The 25,237-nt window shown below is 42.6% G+C and overlaps 1 protein-coding gene across 2 annotated transcripts in view; it reads left to right on the top strand.

The window, feature by feature from the left end:
- The window catches only part of PURA (purine rich element binding protein A), a 48,236-nt gene extending 23,426 nt beyond the window's left edge, over window positions 1–24,810 (top strand). Inside the window, exons 2-3 of one of the 2 annotated variants that reach the window (XR_009558077.1) lie at window positions 9,569–9,634; window positions 12,409–24,810. The gene's annotated coding sequence lies outside the window, so the exon portion shown is untranslated. The remainder of the gene's footprint in view (window positions 1–9,568; window positions 9,635–12,408) is intronic. The other variant, XR_009558078.1, reaches the window with a different exon arrangement.
- Window positions 24,811–25,237: the final 427 nt, after the last annotated feature.

Raw genomic sequence — 25,237 nt, 5'->3', positions numbered from 1 at the left:
TAACTGTGACTAACCATTATATGGGACGCGGGTGGCGCTGTGGGTTAAACCACTGAGCCTAGGGCTTGCCAATCAGAAGGTCGGCGGTTCGAATCCCCGTGATGGGGTGAACTCCCGTTGCTCGATCCCAGCTTCTGCCAACCTAGCAGTTCGAAAGCACGTCAAAGTGCAAGTAGATAAATAGGTACCGCTCCGGCGGGAAGGTAAACAGCGTTTCCGTGTGCTGCTCTGGTTCGCCAGAAGCGGCTTTATCATGCTGGCCATATGACCTGGAAGCTGTATGCCGGCTCCCTCAGCCAATAATGCGAGATGAGCGCCACAACCCCAGAGTCGGTCACAACTGGACCTAATGGTCAGGGGTCCCTTTACCTTTACCTTTAACCATTATATATCCCTTGGTATGACTTCCGGCGAGGCAAGATGGCGACGGGCACGCTGGCACGGAGCTCCTAAAGACGACCAACGTGCCAGCGCCGCCAAAACAGCCCCCGGACACCGAAAAGCCACCAAGACTGCAGCAGCTGCTGCACAAGAACCCAGTGGTCCCGGTGGACCACCTGGAAAGCCGACATCCCTCCCCAGCGACCACGTCGGATCGGCCCCAAGGACACCCGGCCACCGGCGGAGCAAAGCTCCGTGGCGCTCAGGGAAAGCTACACCGCGGAGCGCCGACGCTCCGGCGAAAAGGAGAGCGCTGAAACCTGCATCCCGGAGCGCCGACGCTCCGGTGTAAAAGGAAAAACCCCCGAGCGCGCTGCCGCCGCCGCCACTACTCTCTCCCCCCTGGGACATAGGGAGGAGAGAGAGAGAAAAAAACATACCGGAGGGGAAGGAGAGTCCCCACGTGCACCGCCGCGGCTGCGGCTGCAGCCGCCCTCTCCCCCACCGGGACGGAGGGAGAAGAAGGAGAAAGGACCCGTCCTGCTGTCCCCACCATCGCGCTCTGGACTAGCAGCCCTACCGAGGGATCCCCCACCACTAACAAGGGAGAAGAGGCGAGGTAGGAGGACAAAGGCCGTGGGGGAAACACGAGGCCAAAAAACCCAGGCCCCAGCCCAGCCCAGCTCTCATCCCACCAACGAGGCCCGTCGGAAAAGACATTGCGTTTGCAATTTCTTGAATTTATTTTTATTTTTATTTTTCATTTTATTTTTTCACTCTTTTTTTTTCTTTATAAATATTTTTCCTCCAATTTTTTACTACTATTACTATTATTTCCCCCTATTTTTTCTATTTAAAAAAAAACACTCTTTAAAACCTGATTTTTGTCGTTGCTGTCGTTTTACATATATACATATATTAATTGCTGCTCTCAACGGGCGAGACCCAGAGAGAGGCAGCGGGAGATAGGACTCCCGAAGGGAGAAAGAACACTGCTTGAGATCACCCAAGGAGATCTCTGCTTATTTTTTGTCTTCGTTTTTGTTTTGTATTGCTTCTCCCATTTTTACCAACTATCTTTTTTAGCTTTTCAATTTTTATATAACTCCCATTTTGCAATCTCTATTGTTACATTAGCCCCCCCCCCAGCACTCTCTAGTCCTTCTAATTTGGAAAACAAAATAAAAACAGGAAAGGCCCCCCCATTTCCCCCCTCCTTTTCCTCTTCCCCCCTTTTTTTTTTCTAGTATCCCCCTTTTTAAGGGAGGCGCTGCCATTGCAGCCACCTCCTCCACAGAATTTTGCTTTTTTTACCCCCTTTTTGGCTCTGTCTTGTGTGTGTGTGTGCGTGTGTGTGTGTGTGTGTGTGTGTGACCTATAATTTTTATCTCCATTTTACCTTTTAAACCCACCTTACTCTTCTCCCCCCCACACCAGCATCTTTACACCACCTATAACATCCCACTCCCACCCTTAACATACAGAACCCCCCCCCTTAGTTACTAATACCCAATCCCCCCCTTTATGCATTTCCCTTAACTCTCCCTCCCACCACCCCAGCCACCCCGCTTCCCGCCCCCCACATGCTTGCACGACCACTTTATTTTATTTCTTAAATCCACCCCATACCTAACCCCAGCACCTCTCTGTTTAAAAGGGGACCTCTGCCACTGCAGTCATCCCTACTTTGATTTATTGCTAATACCCCATCCCTCACACTTTCAAATACACTGTTCTCCACCCCAGCCCCAGCCCCCAACCTATACCTCACCTAAAGTGTGCCTGCTCCCCGCTCCCTCCCCCCTGATCCCCAACAACTACATACCTATACCCCCACCCACTTTCATCAACAACCCCCCAGCAAACCCTTACCCCACATCAAACCTAAAAGCACCAATACAATATACCACCACTGCTACTACTTTCCCTCCTTCCTCCCTTCCTTCCTCCCTCTCTCTCTACCGCCCTTTCACCCCTTCCCTCCTCCCCACTCCCCCACTTCCCTCCAACCCCCATTTACCTTCCAGTCTCCTCCCCCTCCCCCTTCTTTTTCCCTCCTCCTAAATCCCCTCTCCATCCTCTTTCCCACCCTCTGACACTATACAGTTCTGCTTAAATCTACCTGAAAACGACCCTGCCAAGCTCAAACCCTTTAATTACCTGTTGTGGCTCCACAACCCCACCTTCCACCCCCAACTGGACCCCAACACACACACCCTGAACACACGAGGGCGCACCACTGAGGAGAACGCGAGAACTCCAGAGAAGCCTGCAATACACAACCCAGGCGACACACAAATGACCGCCTAATTCAAACGCTCTGAATAGCCACCAATCAACGCCTGATCAATCCAACAACCTAACACCACGACTCCCAATCACAACAAACCCCACTCCAAGAAGTCACCAAGCAGACCCCAAACCGAAAACCCCAGGGAAACCACGACAACACCAACCGGGAAAATGGCAAACAGCGCTGAGAACGCAACGCCCCTCCAAGAAGACGACCACCCAATGACTAAAAAAGATCAGAGGGACCTGGAAACAAGACTAATAGAGAGAATAACGAAAGAATTAACAAAACAGTTCACAAAGCAACTGGAGGACACAGTGGCCCCCCTACAGGCACAAATCAATGAACTAACATCCAAACTGGTAGCTCTGGAGAATGAGAACCAAACACAAAAAAGGGCAATAGAGCAACACCAGGAGGAAAACACACATATAAAAAAGAAACTGAACGAACTGGAAACAGAAAACGAAGAGCTGAAAATCAAACAAGCGGACCTTGAAGACCGGAATAGACGCTGCAACATCCGCTTTCGCAACTTTCCGGAAAAAGCGGAAGAGAAAAGCCCAGCGAACCTAATAGTAAGCTGGCTAAAAGACACAGTGCCAAACCTGAAAATTGAGATAGACGACCTGGAAAGGGCGCACAGAGCTCTAAGACCCATGCCAAAACCCAACGACCCCCCAAGGGACATCATCGTGTGCTTCGCACGCTACAAAAAGAAGGAAGAAATCTGGAACTACCTTAGAAATTCGACCAACCTTCAATACAAAAACAATCACATACTGGCCTTACAAGACCTGTCCCAAGATACCCTAAACCGGAGGAAAACCTTACGCCCATGCACCCGAAGCCTCCAAGAAGCAGGGATCAAATACCGTTGGGGCTTCCCCTTCCGCCTCATTGCAACAAAAAACACAGAACAATACACAGCTACCAACAAAACAGAAGCCAGGCAACTACTGAAGGACCTCGGACTCAGCACCCCACCGGAATGGCTCCAAGAGGACCCACCAAGCGTCAGCCAAGACCAAGACAATGAAACAACAGCAAATGGCTGGACAAAAGTCCAAAACAACAAGAAGAAAAAGGCAAAGAATCGAGAGCAACACAAAGCGCGCCAATACAGCCAAACAACACCATCAGGCGCGAAACCTTCCGGCCGACCGTACGACACGAGGAGCCTGACCAAGACCGACCAAGACAACACAGCACAGAGGAACGACCTTACTGCAACAACAACCGCAGCAAAATGAAGCAGCCGGAAGACATCCCAAACTGAAGGACTGGTGACTCTCCCCTCCCCCCCCCCTCCCCCCTAGGCTATGAACAACACTGACACCAACAACATTCTCCCCCCAGCCCCACACCCCCACAGAAACTGCCACTCCAACACCAGTCCAAACAACCTCAACCACACCCCCCATCACCCAACAACTCACAACACACACCCTCAACACACACACCCCACCCATTCTAAGGAAAAATAACAAATGCAACCTACACTACCCAACCTACGATCAGGCTAAAAGATAAAACCCAATCAGCACAATGGTGGCACCAGAGAGCGCACCAACACTCACACCTACACCCTAACACAAAAATGATGTTGCTATTAATACTGGCAACATTGTTCCCAAACCTTATACCCGACATCCATGTCGCAAAGACGCTTTACATTGTCTCGCTGATCACCCCCCATCGTAAACGACAAGGGGGAAGGCCTGTCTCTGAACACGGCTCTCCACATCAGTTGAGACCCAGGGCCAACCGGCCAAGGGCCGGACGGCCCAAAATACCCCAGATGAACACCCATAAGACTACACATAGGAAACTCTATACAACTTACTCCCTACTCTCTAACCCAGATCTAACTCTAACCCCACTAGCCCCCTACCCACCACACCCTAGGTCAGCGAAACCCCAATGGTTCAGTAAACAACACATAGTGAGAGACACAGGACAACCTGGACGGGTTGGCAAGGAATCGCCTTACACAACAGATAGACGTGATGGCTAGCTTAAAAGCGATTACACTAAATGTGAGGGGGTTGGGAAACCCCATTAAAAGAAAACGCATTACCTCATACATAAACACCATGAAACCACACATCACCTTCCTACAAGAAGTACACAACCCCCCCAAAGGGAACAAACTTCTGAGCGACCCCCGCTTCAGTCAACAATGGGTGGCACAAGGCTCAGGAAAGGCCCGCGGAGTAGCTGTAATACTTAATAAAGACCTAAACTTCAAAGCCACAACAGTCCTGAAGGACAAAAAGGGCAGATTCATTTTCATCAAAGGAACACTAGATGGCAAAATTAAACTGACAATCGGCTCTATATATGCCCCAAATTCAAAACAACTAGAATTCTTCCAGAAGACACTGAACAAACTTCTCTCCTTCATGGAAGGGGAAGCAATCCTAGGAGGCGACCTCAACCTAAATATGAAAGGCATATCCCTAAAAAACATCCAATCTACAACCCCATGGGCAACTTTCCTTCGTGGAAAACCCCCAATAACTAGGGACTCTTACAAGTTAATAAAACTGCTAAAAGACAGGGGTCTCTACGACATTTGGAGTGAACAAAACCCGGGAGACACTACCCACACATTCCAATCTGGACGGCATGGCACAACGTCCAGATTGGACAGCATTCTGCTCACACAGAGTCTAATCCCTTGGGTAGAATCATCAAACATAGGCAACATTAAAATCACAGATCATGCCCCAGTAGAAGTCACTATTAAAATAGGAGAGAGAACACATAATACCCCATCATGGTCCTTTAACCCCATCCTAACCACAAACAAACAAATTAGAGAAAGTCTCACAAAAACCCTCCAAAATTACTTCAAAGAAAATGATGTAGACAACATAACAACCCCCCTCCTATGGGACGCAATGAAAGCAGTCACCAGAGGAGCTTGCATAAAAGAGAAAACACTCCCTAAAAAACAAACCACCACAAAGATTAGTAAACTGGAACAAGAAATTACAACCCTCTCATCACGCTACAAACAAACAGGATCCAAAAAACTTCTTAAACTTATAGAACAAAAGAGAAGAGAAATAGATTCCCTAGAAATTAATAAAACAATGATCAACATTCTATATTCTAAACAACGCTTCTACGAATATGGAGGGAAGAACTCCAAACTATTAGCGAATAGATGCAGGAAAAGAACACTCAAAACAAGAATACACTGTATCACCAAAAAAGACGGCAACACAACATTCTCCCCCAAAGAAATAACTTCAGAATTTGCAGAATTTTACTCTAGTCTATACACATCCCACAACCCACCTGAGAAGGGAATAAAAGAATTCATAGCAGGGCTGACCATGCCTACCTTAACAGATGAAGAACAGGAATACATGGACAGGCCCATCACCCCAGAGGAAATAGACACGGTCCTAAAAAACCTGAAACCACACAAAGCCCCAGGCCCAGACGGCTTCACAGCAGAATTCTATAAGAAATTCAAAGAACCCCTAATGCCACACATGACTCGCCTATTTAACGACATCATGAAAGGGGGGCCCATCCCCCAAACCTGGACCCACTCCAAAATAGTCTCCATCCCAAAACCACTGAAGGACAATCTCAAAGTCGAATCATATCGCCCAATCTCATTAATAAACCAAGACTACAAGATATTCACATCAATCCTGGCCAACCGCTTAAAAAACTTCTTATGCAATTTAGTAGCCCCAGATCAGACTGGCTTCGTCCCTGGTCGCAATATCACAGACCCCATCAGGAAACTGCTGAACCTAATCGAACACAGCAAGGCAACCAAAACCCCACTGACAATCATGTCTCTAGACATCCTCAAGGCCTTTGATTGCCTAGAATGGAAATACCTGTTAGCAGTATTAACTAGCATGAAATTTGGCCCAAACTTTCTACAAGTCCTCAAACAAATATACTCCCAAGCCTCAGCAAAATGCAGAATCAACAACATAGACTCCAATAGCATAAAAATCCAAAGGGGCACAAAACAAGGATGCCCACTATCACCCTTCCTATTTATACTGGCCCTAGAACCGCTAGCAATCCGAATCCGTGCAGCCACAGACATCAAAGGAGTGGAAATAAAAGGCAGAACATATAAAATAGGGCTCTTTGCAGATGACCTAATGGTCACAACATCAGACCCCTTAAACACAGCAATCTCCCTAACCAGAGAACTCAACACATTCGCAACGGTGTCAGGCCTGCGAGTAAACTTTGCAAAATCAGAAGCCATGTGCTTCAACACTCCTCCCCACACCCAGAAAGAACTCACTAATATCACCAAAATAAAACTCTGCCACACCAAGTTCAGATACCTAGGGGTACAAATAACCAAAAATCTCAACAAATTATACCTACACAACTATAAACCCTTGTGGCGACAAATAAACAAAGACCTGAAGAGATGGGACACCATGAATTTCACCCTCTCAGATAAAATGGCAATGATCAAAATGATCACCCTCCCAAAATTAACCTACTTATTCCAAACCCTCCCAGTCTGGATCCCCCCAATTCAACTCCGCAGATGGCAGAGAAAACTGCACTCCTTCATCTTCTCACATAAAAAACCAAGAATAAGCACCAAATACCTGCACCTCCCCACCTCACAAGGAGGATGGGGAATCCCTAACATAGAAACATATTACAGGGCCAATCAAATACGACATATAATCCCGTATATACTGGAAGATGAGACAAAACAATGGATACACTTAGAGAGAGACACAATTGAGAATATCAGCACCACAGCATACCCATTCCTCCCAAACAAACTAAGAAGGATCCCCACAACACTTAATAGGTACACACAAACCATGTTCAAAGCATGGAAAACAGAAACGGACAAACTAACCCCAACCACATCCCCACTACTCCCCCTGGTCTACCATCCATTATTCCACCAGGCAGCACAAAACATCCAAACTAAAACTTGGCAAACCAAAGGCCTATATCGCCTAACAGACTTCTATAAAAATAACATACCTCTGACAACACGAGAAATACAGGATAAACTAGAAGACACCCAAATACCCTGGTTAGCACAACACCAATTACATGCCCTCTTAAACAAGCCAGTAATAAAATCAGCAGCAACAAGACCCCTGACACCTTTTGAAAACCTCCTTCTAACGACAAAGGGTCACGGCAAAGGTATGGTATCTGCAATATATAAAATACTGCACCAAAATTCCACAAACTCAGACGCAATAAAAAAACAATGGGAAGAAGATATAGGCTATGAAATCAACCCCACTCAATGGACCAGAATGTGGTCTAAACCCCCATTTAAATCCATATCAGCAAAAAGGAAAGAACTCACTCTGAAAACCATCTACAGGTGGTACCTAACACCACGAAAACTAGCACTAATACGCCCAGGAACCTCATCAAAATGCTGGAGAGGATGCACATCAACAGGCACATATTTCCACATGTGGTGGGAATGCCCCAAAGCCCAACAATTCTGGAGAACAACCGTAAGAGAAGTAGGTAAAATAACCCAACAAACATTAGAACTTACCCCAGAACTGGCCTTGCTAAACATCTTCCAGGACAATAATGCCCACCTACATCACAAAGAACTCATAACCCACTTACTCTCAGCTACCAGAAACACCATAACCAGACACTGGAAAGACCTGGCAGGAGTAAACATGGACCAATGGTACCAGACGGTATGGGAAATAGCCCTATTAGAAAAATTAACCAATAAGTTGAAATTGACACGGGGTCAAATAGAAGAAGACGGCTTCACCCCAGTATGGTTCCCCTTTATCACATACACAGCGCAACACGACAACGACAGAAATCCACCAACAGCATACAAATCAATATGGCTAACCTGACCCGCCCACCCTACTCACATAAAACAGACCACCACAGCCAACCACAAAAAAAAAAAAAAAACTATATCCTAGGCCAACCCCAACAACTCTCACCATCAAAGGAAAACAAATGCACAACAAAGAACCTGCACAACCAATGCTGACAACCCCCCCCAGCACACTTTAAGTAAACTAGAAACATTGTCACACTACCCCCACCCCCTTCCCTTATCTACCGCTCTCCCCCTTTTCCTCCCCAATGTCTCAACAATTGAAACTGATCTGTAAAAATGCTATGAGAGACACTGCCCATGTCTTTGTAAACTGAGAAAACCTTTAATAAAAAAAAAAATAAAAAAATAAAAAAATATATCCCTTGGTATTAACATAACTACATATTTAATGGATTTGGAACTAATCCAAAATTGATATACCTTGAATGAATGTGTAATCAGATTTTTGACCTATTGGAATCAATTCCAGTTTGGACCAATTAACAAAATAACCAGATATTTTACCAAAAACATCAAGATGGGAATACTGTCTGAGGTTCTGAAATAAACAAAAGAATATCATCTGCAAATAAAACTAATTTGTATTCAACTGAATTATGAGCTGTATGTATATACATTTTATGTATATAACATGAACAGAATTAGGCTTCTTTAAAGAAAAAACATGATTGATTAAGTTTCATATTTATTTCTTATCTATCATAATAAAAGTGAATTTTCAAAATCATAACTGGACATTCTGGAATTGGGACAGAGAGAAATGGTCTCTGTCTCAAGCATCATTCAGAATGGTTAGGTTCTCTTGAAGATGTCTGGAAAATTTAGGTGTGCAAAGTCCCACTCCCCACTATGAGCAGACGGCTTCTGGTTTGAAGCAATTACTTTCCCAAAAGAATTCAGGCATCGTAACCTTCTTCAGACCCTCTCATCTCTCTAGAAGTTTTAAAGAATAAGAATATGAACAATTTTTCTACTCCGCATAAACCAATATTTACCAGTAATCTTATGTTTCTATTTTTGTTTTTTGGCAGACGTTTACCAGTAAATATCGGTTTATTCCTGAAACCAGAAGCCCTAGACATATCTTTGTTTATAAGGTCAGTCTTCATTTCCTGTTTCTGTCCTCCCCCATTGACTTACAAATTCAAAATCGCCTTCAAGGTAATGACAAGCATGTCGTAATCTGTCTTCTGTTGTACTTGCAGCACTTTTCAAATAAGTGAACTTTGCTAGTCTGTATGAACCTAAATCACGAGTGGGATTTTGGCTAGCGAGTCCCACCAACAAACGTCCACACAAGGACTTCCACTAGTGCAACAGGACTTCCCCCCTCCCCCTGCAGCCCCCCAAATTTGCTCTGGGGGGGGCAGGAGAAACCCCAGATTAGTGTGCAGAAATGCTTGCAATGGCAAAGCTATATGCTTAGCACTACACTGAATTCCTCCTTTAAACTTTTAGGAAATATTTTTTAAACATAGAAAATTTACGCTGGGATAACTTTGGTAAAGAAGCCTAGCAAATATTTTACAGAAATTTCATTGTTTCCATGCAGATGCTTTAGATCTTTATAACTGAGAGCTTGCACGAGAAACAGTTTCTTCTTCAGCAAAGGATGCATAATATGTAAACATGTCTAAATTTTTGGAGGAAAATGTAAAAATTAAACATCAGACTGAAAACAAGGTAGAAGTACAGTATGTTTTAAATTCCAGAATGCAGACTTAAAGTCTCTTTTCCAAAATGAAATTCTTTTAAAAATAAAAGTTGGATTTTAACACTAGTCAGCATTGAATAACCTTCTGCTATGACTTGAAACTGAGGATCAGAGAAGCAGGCAGCTGCTCACAATAATATACGTAATGATGTATGTAATTTAGCTTCAGTTGTGTTAATGGTGGAAGTGTCCATTCTTTCTCAAGAAGTCTCTAAACATATATATACATACATACTTTCAGAATCACCTTGCAAAACAAGATAACCTCCACACTCTGAGGGGCTGTGAAATCATGCAGCTATATCTCCATGTGCTTGCATTCTTTCCTAAATTTTGTTTGTGCGTGTGCGCGTAGAGAGAGCGCCGTGCATGTGGGAGCAGGAATCTTACTCCTGGTCATTCTGCGTAGGATTCTATGCATGTCTGCATCATTCATACCAAGTATGGGAAGCCTGTGGCCCTCCAGATTTTGCTGAACTGCAATTTCCTTCATCCCTGACCAATGACCATGCTGGCAGAAGTTGATGGGAGTTGACTCCAACAATTTCTGGGGGCCACAGATTTAAATGTTACTTCCAATATGCGGAGGTCAATATGGGACCAAGGGAGGTAGGATCCTGTTGCCTCACCATGCTGTTTGCCCAGTTTTGTGAATGTAGGAACAGCACTCTATGGAGTTCCCTACATTTGTGATGATAGCACAACCTTGGGTGAAATCCTAGTGTGCTGTTGAGTCTTCACTGTGTGCTATCCCAATTGAAAACTCCCTTTCCTCCCCTTTTGCAGCCTCCATTTTTGTGCAATATAATTGGCAACAACTTTAATCTGAGCAATTGACACTGGCCCTTCTTCAAAGCATTCAAAAGGCTTGAGGAGAACCTCATTCACACACATGGGAAGTCACTTATTTAAAGTCAATGACAAATTATCTCCAGCACTTAAAAACTGCAATGCAAAAATACTATTACAGTATTAGCCTTTCCTATGTAATCAATTCCTTCGTAATTTCAAACTGGAAAGAAAATTATATTAATGGTGTATATCAGTCTTGGTATTTACTGCCAATATTGCAATTTTTTAACACTGTCAATGTGTTAAAACTTGTTTAATGTGACTAATCTATGTAAATTAAAAATCATTCCACGCTCTGCCATCAGGATTATTACTGTATGAGTATTTTAAAGGAAAGAAACAAAATAAAAAATTCCTTCCAGTAGCACCTTAGAGACCAGCTAAGTTTGTCATTGGTATGAGCTTTCGTGTGCATGCACACTTCCTCAGATACATTCTTTAAAGGAAAGAAGGTAGCTCTGTGTGTAATTCTTAAACTTCTCTTATAGGGCTGAATAATAATAATAAATATTTTAAGACTTGGAATTCTAAAGCCCACATTGCTAAAGCTCAGTACAGTAGTTGGAGTGGATGTTAACAAGCCAATTTGAAATTGTATATGAAATAATGAAATAGCAAATATTTAAATATTTTTGATAATTAGAGGCCATCAGAGAAACAGTAAAAAAAAAGAATTTATCATGCAACACACACAGAGAAACCCCTTCTATACTTCTATGCTTCTTCCATTACTCCAGTAGCAGGTATTTAAAATCAGCTTGCAACATTCCTCTGGCCTTACATGTCCCTATTTTTCCTGTTTTTTTGGAAACCCTTGATTTATAGCAAATCTTGCACAAAAGTGGCACTTTAGCATTCTGTACACAGCTCAAGCATTTCATCTTTTGTTTACTTGTACATCAGAACAAGGGAGGAAGACAATAAATCCTGCATTATTATTATTATTATTAGTAGTAGTAGTAGTAAATTAAATTTATATACCTCCCCTCATCCAAAGACCACAGGGAGGTTTACAGTGTAAAAACAGCATTAGTTATGCCTAGGGTTGCCATATGTCCATTCAGCCCTCGCAAACAGTGTCCAGATTAAAATTGCTGAAATGTCTGGGAAAATCTGGACGAATAGCAGCCCATATCAGTAGTGTAGATTTCATTAAAAGTAGCTAAAGGATTCGTTTTATTGTGATTTCACAACTTTGGGCAAATCCCCCCCCCAAAAAAAAACTACCTGTCCGGATTTCCACTTTTTGAAATATGACAATCCTAGTTATGTGTTAAACTGAAGGACCTTTCTTATACGTTTCAGATGAATGGCAAAGAATTCAATTGGCATCTCTGGAAACAGCATTAGTTCCCGGAAGCACTTTCTTCACAGTACCAGCATACATAAACCTGGAATTCCAAGATTTCATTATTATGTTGAGCGTTAAAGGGTAATCACTTGGTCCTCTAATATAGGGTGCTGTTAAATTTATACCCAAGAGCCCCTCTTTCCAGCCCCAAGAGCCGCTCCTCCGCCCAACCTTGTATGAAGGTACATGTCATTGTGAAGAGAGGCCAGTTCAGCCATCTCTGGAATTTCAGCTGATGGGGAGAGTGCAGCCATGATCACAGTATATGCTAACTATTCTCCATATAGTTGAGCACCTCGTACATGATTGCATGGAAGGATTTGGCAGTGCAAAGCCGTCTTTTTCCTTCTTTTTTTTTCTTTTCAGAAGATGAGGACAAAACCTGTAGTGTATTTTTTCACATGTGAGTTTTCTGAAAAGACCAGGAAAAAAAATCTCTCAAGAAAGGCTAGAATTATATCTCTCAAGTCTCTGCATTATTATTTTTTGCTAGTTAATCTTTATTAGATGTACTCCGATCTCTACATTATTATTATTATTATTATTATTATTATTAGGCTAGTTACTCTTTATTAGATGTACCAATATCCATTGGTGGTCATGTTTTTCTGTAACGTTTTACAAGCATACGCTGTAAGAGTACACACTTATTAGAAGATTGGAATGTTGAATTAGGCAAAAAATATTTGCTTTTATTTATGTAAATAGCTGCTATCCTGTTTTTATTATTCCTGGCTACCATCTCATAACTGTTGTATTTTGATCTAATGGGCAATGTCGAGCAATGTTCAGACATTCTGTGGTTTATGTATTCGTGTAATTGTATGTATGTAACTACTAACTCTAGATTGTAACTAAGAAACATGTTCGTTTCATTTATTCAGAATAGTATATTTCCTGTCTAAGAATATTTTCAATTATATGAGAAAAGGAATTTATTATTTTTTTTAAAGATTTGTCCTGCAAGGTCTGGTTTCTCTGCTTTTAAAAAATACTGCCGGGGCCGCTATCTAGTTTCACTTGATAGACCAAAGTTACCATTGACACTGTCTTGCAAATGCTGAACAAATTTATATCCTTTGCACTTTAAATGAATATAAGATAAGGAAAATCAAAGTGTCAATTGTATATACATTCACTGTACAGTTGAATGTATATCTTTAGTCAGTCTGACTCTGTTTATAAAGGGGGTATTTTCCTTTGTTGTTGGAAGAAGAGTACTTGAGCAATGTATTTGCTAGTCAATATAAAGTGTTTACATGTAATTACTTAATAAATTATTTGATTTAAGATGCATTATAGTGATTTTTAAGTGTCAACCATTGGGGGATATCTTTTAAGTTCCTACTGTTTTGAAACTCTTTTAAAGCAGTCACTTTAAATGCATTCAGTTGCTCAGAACTGAGCTTTGAGGAAGACACAAAGCATACACTTCTGCAAGATTTAACAGGACTGCTGAGTGTACCATTTTGTAACACCCACAACATGCACACGTTGAAAAAGGAAATCTTATAATAATTCAGGATTCTAAATGCAGCAGTGCCTACAAAAGATATGCCATGATCTTATTGATGGCAATGAAAACATAGGTATATAAAGGAGAATTCCTGGATGCCAAGATCCAAGTTTGGTGAGAGAACCCCAGCAGAGATTTAAAATCACAAAACATGCAGCAAAGTAAAGCATGGAAATATAGGCTGTTAGACTTTTAAAATATGCCCTTCAAAGCTGCTTCCAAAGTCCCCCTCTTTCCCTAGCAAAGAAAAAGACCCACCCACTTGGTAAATTAAAAGTGGTTTAGTTACAAACTTTCCAAGGGTCAGATTCATGTGCTTTTCCATACAGCATTGAAAAAAAGTTGCACGGGCAGTAACACTTGACTTAGTTACAGTGGTGAAACTTCCTAAATTATTTGTATAGGAAATTATTAGCATAGGCTTGTAAAAGCTATACAGTCTGAGCTGCAGCAACCAACTCGAAACATTTTGTGCTTGTCTGTTAGACTGAGGTGAACAAAGGCCTTTGATTACCTTCCTCCCAAGATGAGGGGGAATGACTTAGATAAGCCTGACAGGACAGTGTACTCTATGGCATTAACCGTTTCATGCATCAATTAGACTTATGCATATTGGTTGTGTGAGGCTGGCCATCCCACAAACTACTTCTCGGGCAAATATAACCATTGCATGGGCAATTAATGAAGCACCCACAGTCCTAATTTGACTCGTAGGTTCTCAAAATTGTCTCTTGGTAGTAGCTTGATGAGAATGTCAATTTCTTTGCTTTGACAATACGCCAAATCAACAGGACCATCTTGTGTCACCTCACACATTGAGATATTTCACCCCAATGTGCTTGGTTTGGCCCAGGAAACAGGAACATTTCCAAACAAAGATAAATCCACCTGTTGATTTGTAATCCTTTTTGTCTCTGGCATGGTCAACATCTGTGTAACCTAGTAGTTTTGGATAGTTGTCGGCTGGCAGTTTAAGTTCCCTTTAAGTATCTAGCAACTCTCTTCACAGCAGTCCAGTCCTTCTCAGTGGGAAAGCTAACTTTCCTGCTTAGGGTTTTAATTTTCCTGCTTAGGATTCCCACTGCATTTGCTATGTCAGGTCAGGTTGTTGTGGTTCAGGAAAGGATCTTTCGCATAGCTGACCTGTACCAGTTGATGTCTGGGAAGAGTTCAGACTTATCTTTACTCTTTAGAAAGTCAGTCACCATTGGCATGGCTGCTTCCTTGGCTTCTTTCACTCCTGGACTGTCAAGCGATTCAATAACTTTTCTGCTTTTGACTTAGAGTGAAAAGATTAAGGATCTTATCTTCTATTTGAATACCCAAGAAGAAAGTATTTCCCAGTTCCTTTATCTCTACTTCTTTGCTTAGGTATTCCACAACTTCTGTGTAGCCTTGGTTATTTTCAGTTGCAATACTTAAATCATCCACAAAGGCCAAAACAAAAGAAAATTGTTCATTTTTGCCCTTGGTGTACAAGCACTTCCCTGCATGACCATGTATGTAGCCCAGTTGTGTGAGCTTCCTGTGTGCTTTCTCATTCCATGCTCTAGCACAGGCATCCCCAAACTGCGGCCCTCCAGATGTTTTGGCCTACAACTCCCATGATCCCTAGCTAACAGGACCAGTGGTCGGGGAAGATGGGAATTGTAGTCCAAAACATCTGGAGGGCCGAAGTTTGGGGATGCCTGTTCTAGCAGCTTGTTTTAATCCATAAAGCCTCTTCTGAAGTTTGTCTACTAGATACGCTTCCTTTGGTTTGATAAAACCTTTGGCTTGTTTCATTTACAGAACTGGCCATGCAAAAATGTGGTTTTAATGTCTATGCATTTCACCTTTATTTGTTCAGAAGCTACTATGCTCAAAAGCAGTCTGATGGTGGGGCGTCTCACTACAGGTGCAAACGTTTCACTGTAGTCTTTCTCATACTTTTGCAAGTAACCTTTTGCCTCAGGTCTTGCTTTGTAGTCCTCAATTTCCCCCTTCTGCTCCCTTCTCTACCTTAAACACCCACGTGCTTCCTATTGCCTTCTCTAGTTCTGGTGCAGTGCATCAATTACTTCCTGTGCAGCATTCCTCCACAGGTGAGCTTCAGCGGCTTGCATCTGCTCAATCTTTTCCCAGGTGAAAGTTTCTATGGGTTGCACCAACCTTGTTAGGTAGGACAATCGTGGGTTTGGAACAACTTCATTGTGTCTCAATGAGCACCTGGCATCTGGCTCTGAGATCTCATCAATCTCTTCATCACCATCTAATGTATGCATCTCATAATCAGTCTCCTCCTCTCTGGTTGTGCTGCTTCTTGGAATCTGCTCCTTCATTTTTCTTTCTTTCATTTTTTCATATATATTTTTCATTTTTTTCCTGGGTTCAACTGCTCATCTGGAGCTACTTTGTATTATCTTTTCTCAGTCTATCTGACTGTGGAATACAGCTCCATGGGGTATGACGGATTTCTAAACTATTTCAGTAATCAGAAATCTAAATGCAAAGGGAATTGCACAGCGACTGTTGGACAATAGGAGGGTTTGGGTGTCTTGTGCTCTGTGGTTCTTGTGTTTCCTTCGGGGTACTTTATACTAGAACTTAATGTAAGAGGTAGGCTTGACAAAACAATTTGTGGTTACATCAGTTTTGTTTTACCTGACTGTATAGGGCAGGGGTCCCCAGACTAAGGCCCGGGGGCCGGATGTGGCCCAATTGCCTTCTAAATCCGGCCCGCGGACGGTCCAGGAATCAGCATGTTTTTACATGAGTAGAATGTGTCCTTTTATTTAAAATGCATCTCTGGGTTATTTGTGGGGCCTGCCTGGTGTTTTTACATGAGTAGAATGTGTCCTTTTATTTAAAATGCATCTCTGGGTTATTTGTGGGGCCTGCCTGGTGTTTTTACATGAGTAGAATGTGTCCTTATATTTAAAATGCATCTCTGGGTTATTTGTGGGGCATGGGAATTCGTTCATATTTTTTTTCAAAATATATTCCGCCCCCCCCCCACAAGGTCTGAGGGACAGTGGACCGGCCCCCTGCTGAAAAAGTTTGCTGACCCCTGGTATAGGGGCTCTACTGATGTAGCTGCTGAGCTGTTAGACAGCTTTGATGGACCAGTCCATCATCTCAGAGGATCATCATTAGTGGAGGGCAACTGTTCCCTGGCAGCCTGTTTCCTAACTGATAGGCCCACTCCTAGCTTTTGTTTCTCGGTGAGAAACTGGTTTCCAGTTCTCATGGTTTTTCAGAGAAGCTTATCCTCTCTTTGCATTTCTAGAAAATGTGAATGAATTTTTTTTATAAAAAAAATGAGTGTAAAATACATTCCTTTTTTAAAATGGCACTTCCCACTTTTTGTTTCTCAGTAACATTTGCAAAAGATGCTTTTAAGGTGCTCTTGATGCCATGCTGATTCTACAGCTTAGTTCTAGGTTTAACTGAAAATTAATGGTGCAGCAACTCAGTCTTCAAATAGTTATAAGAATGCTTGATTCTTCCTTTGAGATGATTCAAAACTCTTAAGATTTGGTTGCATTGGAGTATTTAGCAATAAAAAGCCACCCCTTGCTTCAAGGAAATCAACATTTAGATATGGCCAGAAGCGGTAGCCATAGAATGGATTGTTTATTTAAATATTTATAAATCACACTTTTGTCAAAATGCACCCTTCAAAAATGACCCAAACAATAAAACATCAGTAAAAAGATGCATGAATACTAGTTGGCAAAAGGAAAATTCACATTTCAAAGGCCTGTCTAAATAACACCATTTTCAGGAGATGTCTTTTAAAAAAGCAGCAATGACTTCTGCTGAAACTCTGCTGCCAGGAAGTTCCACCCTAAAGGGGATCTCAGAGATCAAGGTGGAACCAAAGGACTCAGGCCGTCCATAAGGTACTTTGGGCCCAAGTTGTTTAGGGCTTTGTGAATTAACACAAGGACCTCAAAACTGGTCTGGGAGCAGTTGTATTTTGCTCCTGTGGGCAGTCTGACTGCTGCATTCAGTTTCCAGACCTGATACAAGTATAGCCCCACTTAAAGCACATTAGAGTATTCAGGTCTTGAGGTTACCAATGCATGGACCACTGGGGTCAGGCTATCTCAGTGCAGGAACAATAGAAATACGGCCAGTATCATCCCTACTAATATTCAGGTGACTGGTTAAATTGGTTTTATTTTGGGTTTTTGCACCATGAATGATGTTCGGGTGCTTTCAGCCAGGTGTTTTAAACTTTGTCTATTGCATATTCTCATTTGTTAGTTCCACGCAGATGTGAAGAAAAGCCAGGAAATAGATCCTCACAAACAGAACACCAACATCTAGAAATATACTTTCTTACAACAATCCATTTAGTGTTAGTTATTCTTGCTGATGCAAGATCCTAGAAGGAAATGACAATGGAGGCTAAAACAGTATTAAAAATATATAATAATAATAATAATAATAATAATAATAATAATAATAATAATAATAAATTATTTATACCCCGCCCATCTGGCTGAGCTTCCCCAGCCACTCTGGGCGGCTTCCAACCGAATATTAAAAACAGTACAGCATCAAACATTAAAAACTTCCCTAACAGGGCTGCCTTCTATTGTCTTCTATAAGTAAAGTAGTTGCTTATTGCCGTGACATCTGCTGGGAGGGCGTTCCACAGGGCAGGTGCCACTACCGAGAAGGCCCTCTGTCTGGTTCCCTGTAACCTCACTTCTCGCAATGAGGGAACTGCCAGAAGGCCCTCGGTGCTGGATCTCAGTGTCCGGGCTGAATGATGGGGGTGGAGACGCTCCTTCAGGTATACCGGACCGAGGCTATTTAGGGCTTTAAAGGTCAGTACCAACACTTTGAATTGTGCTCGGAAACGTACTGGGAGCCAGTGTAGATCTCTCAGGACTGGTGTTATGTGGTCCCGGCGGCCACTCCCAGTCACCAGTCTAGCTGCCGCATTCTGGATTAGTTGCAGTTTCCGGGTCACCTTCAAAGGTAGCCCCACGTAGAGCGCATTGCAGTAGTCCAAGTGGGAGATAACCAGAGCATTCTTAATAACACAGAGTCATTTGTTTTCCTAGCATCTAAAAATTAAGATAAAAATAAATGTGAACAGCTGCATACAATAAATGTGAACAAACATACAAAAGTGGAAGGAGCCCCACTTGGACGAAAGAGAGGCTGGGATACCATTCTAACATAACAGAGAAAATGGTGAAATAGCAAATATATTTATCAGTAGTATTCATAAGTGCTAGTAGTTGGTAACACATTTCTAATTAGATCCAGATCTAAAGTGGCAGGTTCTGGTGACTAGGAGGCACCTTGAAGAGTCTCGCAAGCGGAAACAGACAAGTTCCTGGGAAACCTACAATCGAAAAGAGTTGATTGGGAAACAAGAGGGAGGTGAGAAAGAAGCAAGTGCTGGGGTGGATGGACATGTACAAATTCAGTTCTACATGCTTAGGTTTGGCTGCTGTTGACATTAATGCCAAAGGTTACCTATCACTAGATGGTATACTTGTTATGTTTAGCTCACACTAGCAATGCAGGAGTACAGATATCACTCCAATTTCACTTGTAGGCCGGGAGACTCTAAAATACTGCAAAGGCGCCTAACCACCTGCCAGAATCCCTTCTAGGAAGGCACATCGCCTAGGGCAGTAGCCTTTAATGGGGAACAGTTTTTGTCAAAGATCTCATTTACCTTTGACCTGCTTTGTTTAATTGTGACCCATTAGGCTAATAGTCCATCTCATAGAGGGTAGCTATAAAAGGTTATGTATACTACTATGCTAGCTGCAATGGCATCTCAGTGCTGATGTTGTCCTGAGGGCAGTATGAAGGTCAGACACGCCACTGAGAGAGTATTAGCATGCATTTGTTTCTGTTTAATCTGCTGTGAAGCTGGTCTGACCCCATGTCAAGCAGCTAGAGGAGCAGGACAGGGTGAAGAAAGTGTCGTGAGTGGAGGGGGACCTTTCTCCATCCTCTGGACCCCCTGGGAAACTCATCAAACCTGCTGCACCTGGAATTGGGTGTGGAGAGGGCACCTGAATGGGACACGGCTGTGGGCAGCCTGAGGAAGGACCATCCCTCTTGGGCCTGCCCATAAAAAGCAAGTCTAGAGGGAGAGACTAAGGCAGGCATCCCCAAACTGCGGCCCTCCAGATGTTTTGGCCTACAACTCCCATGATCCCTAGCTAACAGGACCAGTGGTCGGGGAAGATGGGAACTGTAGTCCAAAACATCTGGAGGGCCGAAGTTTGGGGGTGCCTGGACTAAGGTGATGGGACCAGCTGGTTCCAGGAACTCTTCTTGTTGTGAGACTTTTGTGGGTGAGCTGAGAGTTTGTTGGGTGAGAACCAAAGGGCTAAGAGGGAGGGTGTGTCAGAAGGAAAATGAATTGATAACTGATTTTTATATATGTTAGTAACTTTGTATTAATATAACATTTTTATATGTAACTGTGTATTTTTGTAATATTTTTAAAAGTTGTCTGTTGTTGCTTCTTTTTTGTATACTGCTTAGAGATGCTTCTAATAAGCAGTATAGAAATTAATTACCGTAATTAATTAATCCATCAATCAATAATGGCACAGAAGCACATAACAGAACTGTTAAGTGTTCCCCTCTATAGTTCTCAATTCACTTTTCACTGAACCTCTAGGAGACCTCATTAAAACCATTTGCACAGTCTCCAAACGTTGGCTTCTTCTGAGATCTTAGTTGGATATTTAGGGTTTCGAGATCCAGAATCCCCAAATTTCGACAACTTAGGCAGCTGCTTGCTTATATTTGCATTCCACCCAGGTACAATTTCATAAGATGGCACAATATGTATAGAGAAAAATGTTACAGTTCAGGCTTTTGTTGTTGTTGTCCTTCTGCACCATACATGTTGGCTTCTTAGCTTTTCAAACGAGATGAAGAGTTAACTTTATGCAGAGTAGAACCTATGTGCAGTGATTGATCCGAATTGTTCTCTATCCCAGATCCAGTTGCTATCTCCGTAGCTGTGTCTACATATAATGCAAAGATAAGTTCCCCAGAAGGAGATCACAGTTGCTTTGCTTCTCCCTGGTCCTTACAAATGAGTACAGCAGCTAAGCTATTCAGATGGTTAAGCAAAAGAGAACCCAAGCACAGTCATGCGTTCAGATGAAAGACTTAGCCAAGCTTCACTTTACCTGCTGCACTGCACTGAGCAAAGCAGCTGCAATATCTTCTCCAGGATCTAGGACATTTGCACAATCCCAGTGCACCATAATTTGGCTTACTGTGACATGTGAACCAGGCCCATGTGAGATGTCACATTTCAACAAGGACCTTTGCATACTAAGTCCAGGATGTGAGTTAGAAACAGTGTGATTTTGGAAGGATACACATAGCTGTCAAGTTTTCCCTTTTCCCGTGAGGAAGCCTATTCAGCATAAGGGAATTTCCCTTTTAAAAAAAGGGAGAACTTGACAGCTATGGGGATACAATGGCATGAATTGGGCCTCTGCACATTGGACCCTATGCATATAGACTCCTTTTCCAGTACTTGGGTAACAGGAGGACACCTCATTTAGATCCTATACATTTAAAGCCAGAGGTGAATACAGTGTCATGTGACTGAAAAAAGACCCCTCCACTTGTAGGTATTTTTGTTTCTTGAAGCAGATGACAAAGACTTGTTTGTGGGAACTGAAGGACACAAAATCCGGGAACTGTTTTTGCTATTAATTGGCCAGATAAGATCACGTTGCTTGGTAAAGACTTTATACTTCTTACATCTTAAAGGTAAAGGGACCCCTGACCATTAGGTCCAGTCGTGACCGACTCTGGGGTTGCGCGCTCATCTCGCATTATTGGCCGAGGGAGCCGGCGTATAGCTTCCAGGTCATGTGGCCAGCATGACAAAGCCGCTTCTGGCAAACCGGAGCAGCACATGGAAACGCCGTTTACCTTCCCACTGTAGTGGTTCCTATTTATCTACTTGCATTTTGACGTGCTTTCAAACTGCTAGGTTGGCAGAAGCTGGGACCAAGCAATGGGAGCTCACCCCATCACAGGGATTCGAACCGCCGACCTTCTGATCAGCAAGCCCTAGGCTCAGTAGTTTAACCACAGCGCCACCTGGGTCCCTAGTTACATCTTAGGATGCACAAATGCACATATTGGCAAATGCAGCATGATGGGAGTCCTAAGTTTCAGTGAGGCTTCTCTCAATTTTGTAACCATGCATAGATATTGTATTCAATAAATAGAATATTTAACAAATTAGAATATCTAATTTATTATAAGCAAGATAAGAGCGCATAATCACTTTCACATTTTAAAGTGGGGAGGGGTGTTGCCCCCCCCCGCCCTACACAAGTAGGATAGCCAGTAAAAATTGTTGGCGGGAGGGGGGCGTCCAGCAACTTTAAGGATAAGAGTTAACAGTGGGAAGAGTGAAGCCCAGATGGGCTGATTTAAAGGGAGTGATAAAGAGAATGTTGCTGTTCTCTAGGTACCGGTAGAACCAACAGCCCAGTCCTTCCTGCCAGGGTGCTCAGAGAGGGTGAGCTACAGTAGGAGCAGAAGCAGTAGTTCTCAGAACAGCTGCTGCTATGAGGAGGGTCTCCCCCTGCTATTTACTACTCATTGTATGGTTGGCTTCTTTTCCTCAAAACAAAAAAATTATGCTTAAGTAATCTGTAGTGTAGTTTGACCCCTAGTATTTCCTTCCAACCAAACTACATGGTATGAAGATGTTGCAGTTCAACAGAAATGTCTCCCACGTAGCTCCCATCCCTCTTTATTCAAGATGGCAGAGGAAGAAGGCTCAAAGAATGGAATGGAATGTGAGTAACAGCTCTGAATAATGTCAAAGAATATATTGTGCTCCTAAGTACTTTTTCAGTGTTCCAGTTCTATTCTCCATCACTGAGAAAGACATATACAGTGGTACCTCTACTTACAAATAACTCTACTTACGAATGTTTCTACTTACGAATGGAGCTCCGTCCGCCATCTTGGATGCGGTTTAGATAGGATTTTTTCTACTTACGAATTTTTAGATAGGGTTGCTTCGACTCACGAATTTTTTCTCCCAATGCATTCCTATGGGATTCGACTTACAAATTTTTCCGACTTACAAATGTGCATTCAGAACACATTAAATTTGTAAGTAGAGGTACCACTGTATACCAAAAAAAGTGTTATTGAAAGCTCCATGTATATGAGCACTACAAATATTCCAGTTGTGATGACCGTTCCACAATAAAAGCAAATGTGGGAACTGTGAAAATGTGGATTCTTCGCATTTATCTTCACTGTGAAGATGTAGGGCAGATTCCCTTTCCTAAGCATGAGTTTTTCAGCAAGGGAGTCTGAGGAACTGAGGTATACAGTAGTGACAAGAGATGAAGTTCTAGTCCTTACTGACAAACTGAAAATTAAGAAAATATCAACCCAAACATGAAATTGATGTTTTAACAGAACTATGTAACTTCTCCCTAAGATCAACCTCAGAGGGTTGGAAAGGAACAAATGTTAACGCCAATTTTAAAAAAGGTGTTCAGGGGAAATTGAGGGAATTACGCATCTGTCCTGGGTAAAATGATGGAAAGATAAGATGACATTATGAAGCATATTAAAGAACAAGTCTTGCTGAAGAAGAATCAAGATGGCTTCCACCAGGGTAAGTCCTGCCTCACTAACCATTTAGAGTTTTTTGAGAACATCAATAAGTATGTGGATTGGGGTGATCTGGTGATCTGATTGACGAGAGACCCTGGCAGCATTGGGGGCACATGCAAATGATCGCCCACAAAAAGCTCGACAAGTCATAGTGATCGCTTGAAAGAAGCTCAACAACTTTTGGAGCGATCTCCCCCAAAAAGCTGCTGATCACCCGGATTTTTACTTCTTGAAATATGGCAATCTTATTATAAAGGATCTTAAGTTTAGGTTGATAAAGGGATCTCTCCAAACTGGGTGAATAGGTTAAAATGGCAAATGCAGTTGACTATAAGTAAGTGCAAAGTGATGGAGACTGGAACAAAACTCCTAACTTTTTCTATACACGGATGGGGTCTGAGCTCATGGTGCCTGACCAGGAAATGGATCTTTGTGTCATGGTAGATAGCTTAAAGAAAGCATAGACCTAATTTGTGGCTGCTGTGGGGAAAAAGGCAAATTCTTTATTTGGGATAATTAGGAAAGGGATTTGCAATGAAGCTTGTCAGTATCCTTAAAGGTTTTATACAAATCTATGGTTCGATTGCACTTGCAATACTCTGTACAATTGTGGTCACCCCAGTTCAAAAAGGATGTTGTAGAGTTGGAAAAGGGCAGCCTAAATGATAAGGGAGCTTGAGCATCTTCTCTGCAAAGAAAGGTTACAACTGTGAGGGCTTTTGAACTTAGAAAAAAGGCGACAAGACAGAGGTGTGTAAAATTATGCATGGTGTAGATCACTGGTTCCAAATTAGAGGTCCACGGACACCTGGGGGTCCACAGTCCCATCCCTTGCCTCATCCCCAACTAAAATTTGTCAGTTTTGCATGGTAATATCACAATTTTTATGGGGTGTTTTAACACTGTGTGATTTTTCAATATATTGGCCAAAATCAGATTTAAAATCACACCACAATAACGATTTTGACCTGGCAATGCACAACAATATATCACTCCTTGCGTGAGGGAGAACAGGACAGCTAATTTCAAGGCACCGCTGATATCGCACGATGATCTCAGCCAATAACACTGCTTATCTGAGCTGCCTTCCTTCACACTGACGGAGAACAGGGCAGCTGATATCCCTCATTCAAGGCACCGTGGCACTACCTTCCCCTGGCACCTCCCTCACCTGTATGATCTCTGTGATTTCTTCTTCCCTCATCCCCACACCTGATCTCCAATTTCAGACACTGTGGTACATAGGAATATTGCAATGTTTAGCTGCTGATATATCATGATGTTGAAAACCAGATATCGCTCACCCCTAGTCTGTTTTTTAGTATACATAAAATCCTTTGCATATTAAGGGCTACCCCACATTTTGTTTAAAAAATTGCTTTGCAGAGGTAACTACCATAGAGTTATCAAAATTTTCAAAAGAAGGGGGTCCATGGCTTGGCTTTTGAAAAATAGGGGGTCCTCAGTAATTAACTAATTGGAACCACTGGTGTAGAGAAAGTAGTTAGATCTCTTCCTCTACTCCCACTTTCCTTCTGCATCGTCTCTCTCCTTAGGTTGTGATCCTGAGGGCATGGACTGTTTCATCATTGACAGGGCCTGCCCACCCCCCATGGGGA

The sequence above is a fragment of the Zootoca vivipara genome, chromosome 8, assembly GCF_963506605.1.
Source record: "Zootoca vivipara chromosome 8, rZooViv1.1, whole genome shotgun sequence".
Classification (NCBI taxonomy): Eukaryota; Metazoa; Chordata; class Lepidosauria; order Squamata; family Lacertidae; genus Zootoca; species Zootoca vivipara.
This window is presented reverse-complemented; position numbering and strand designations above follow the sequence as displayed.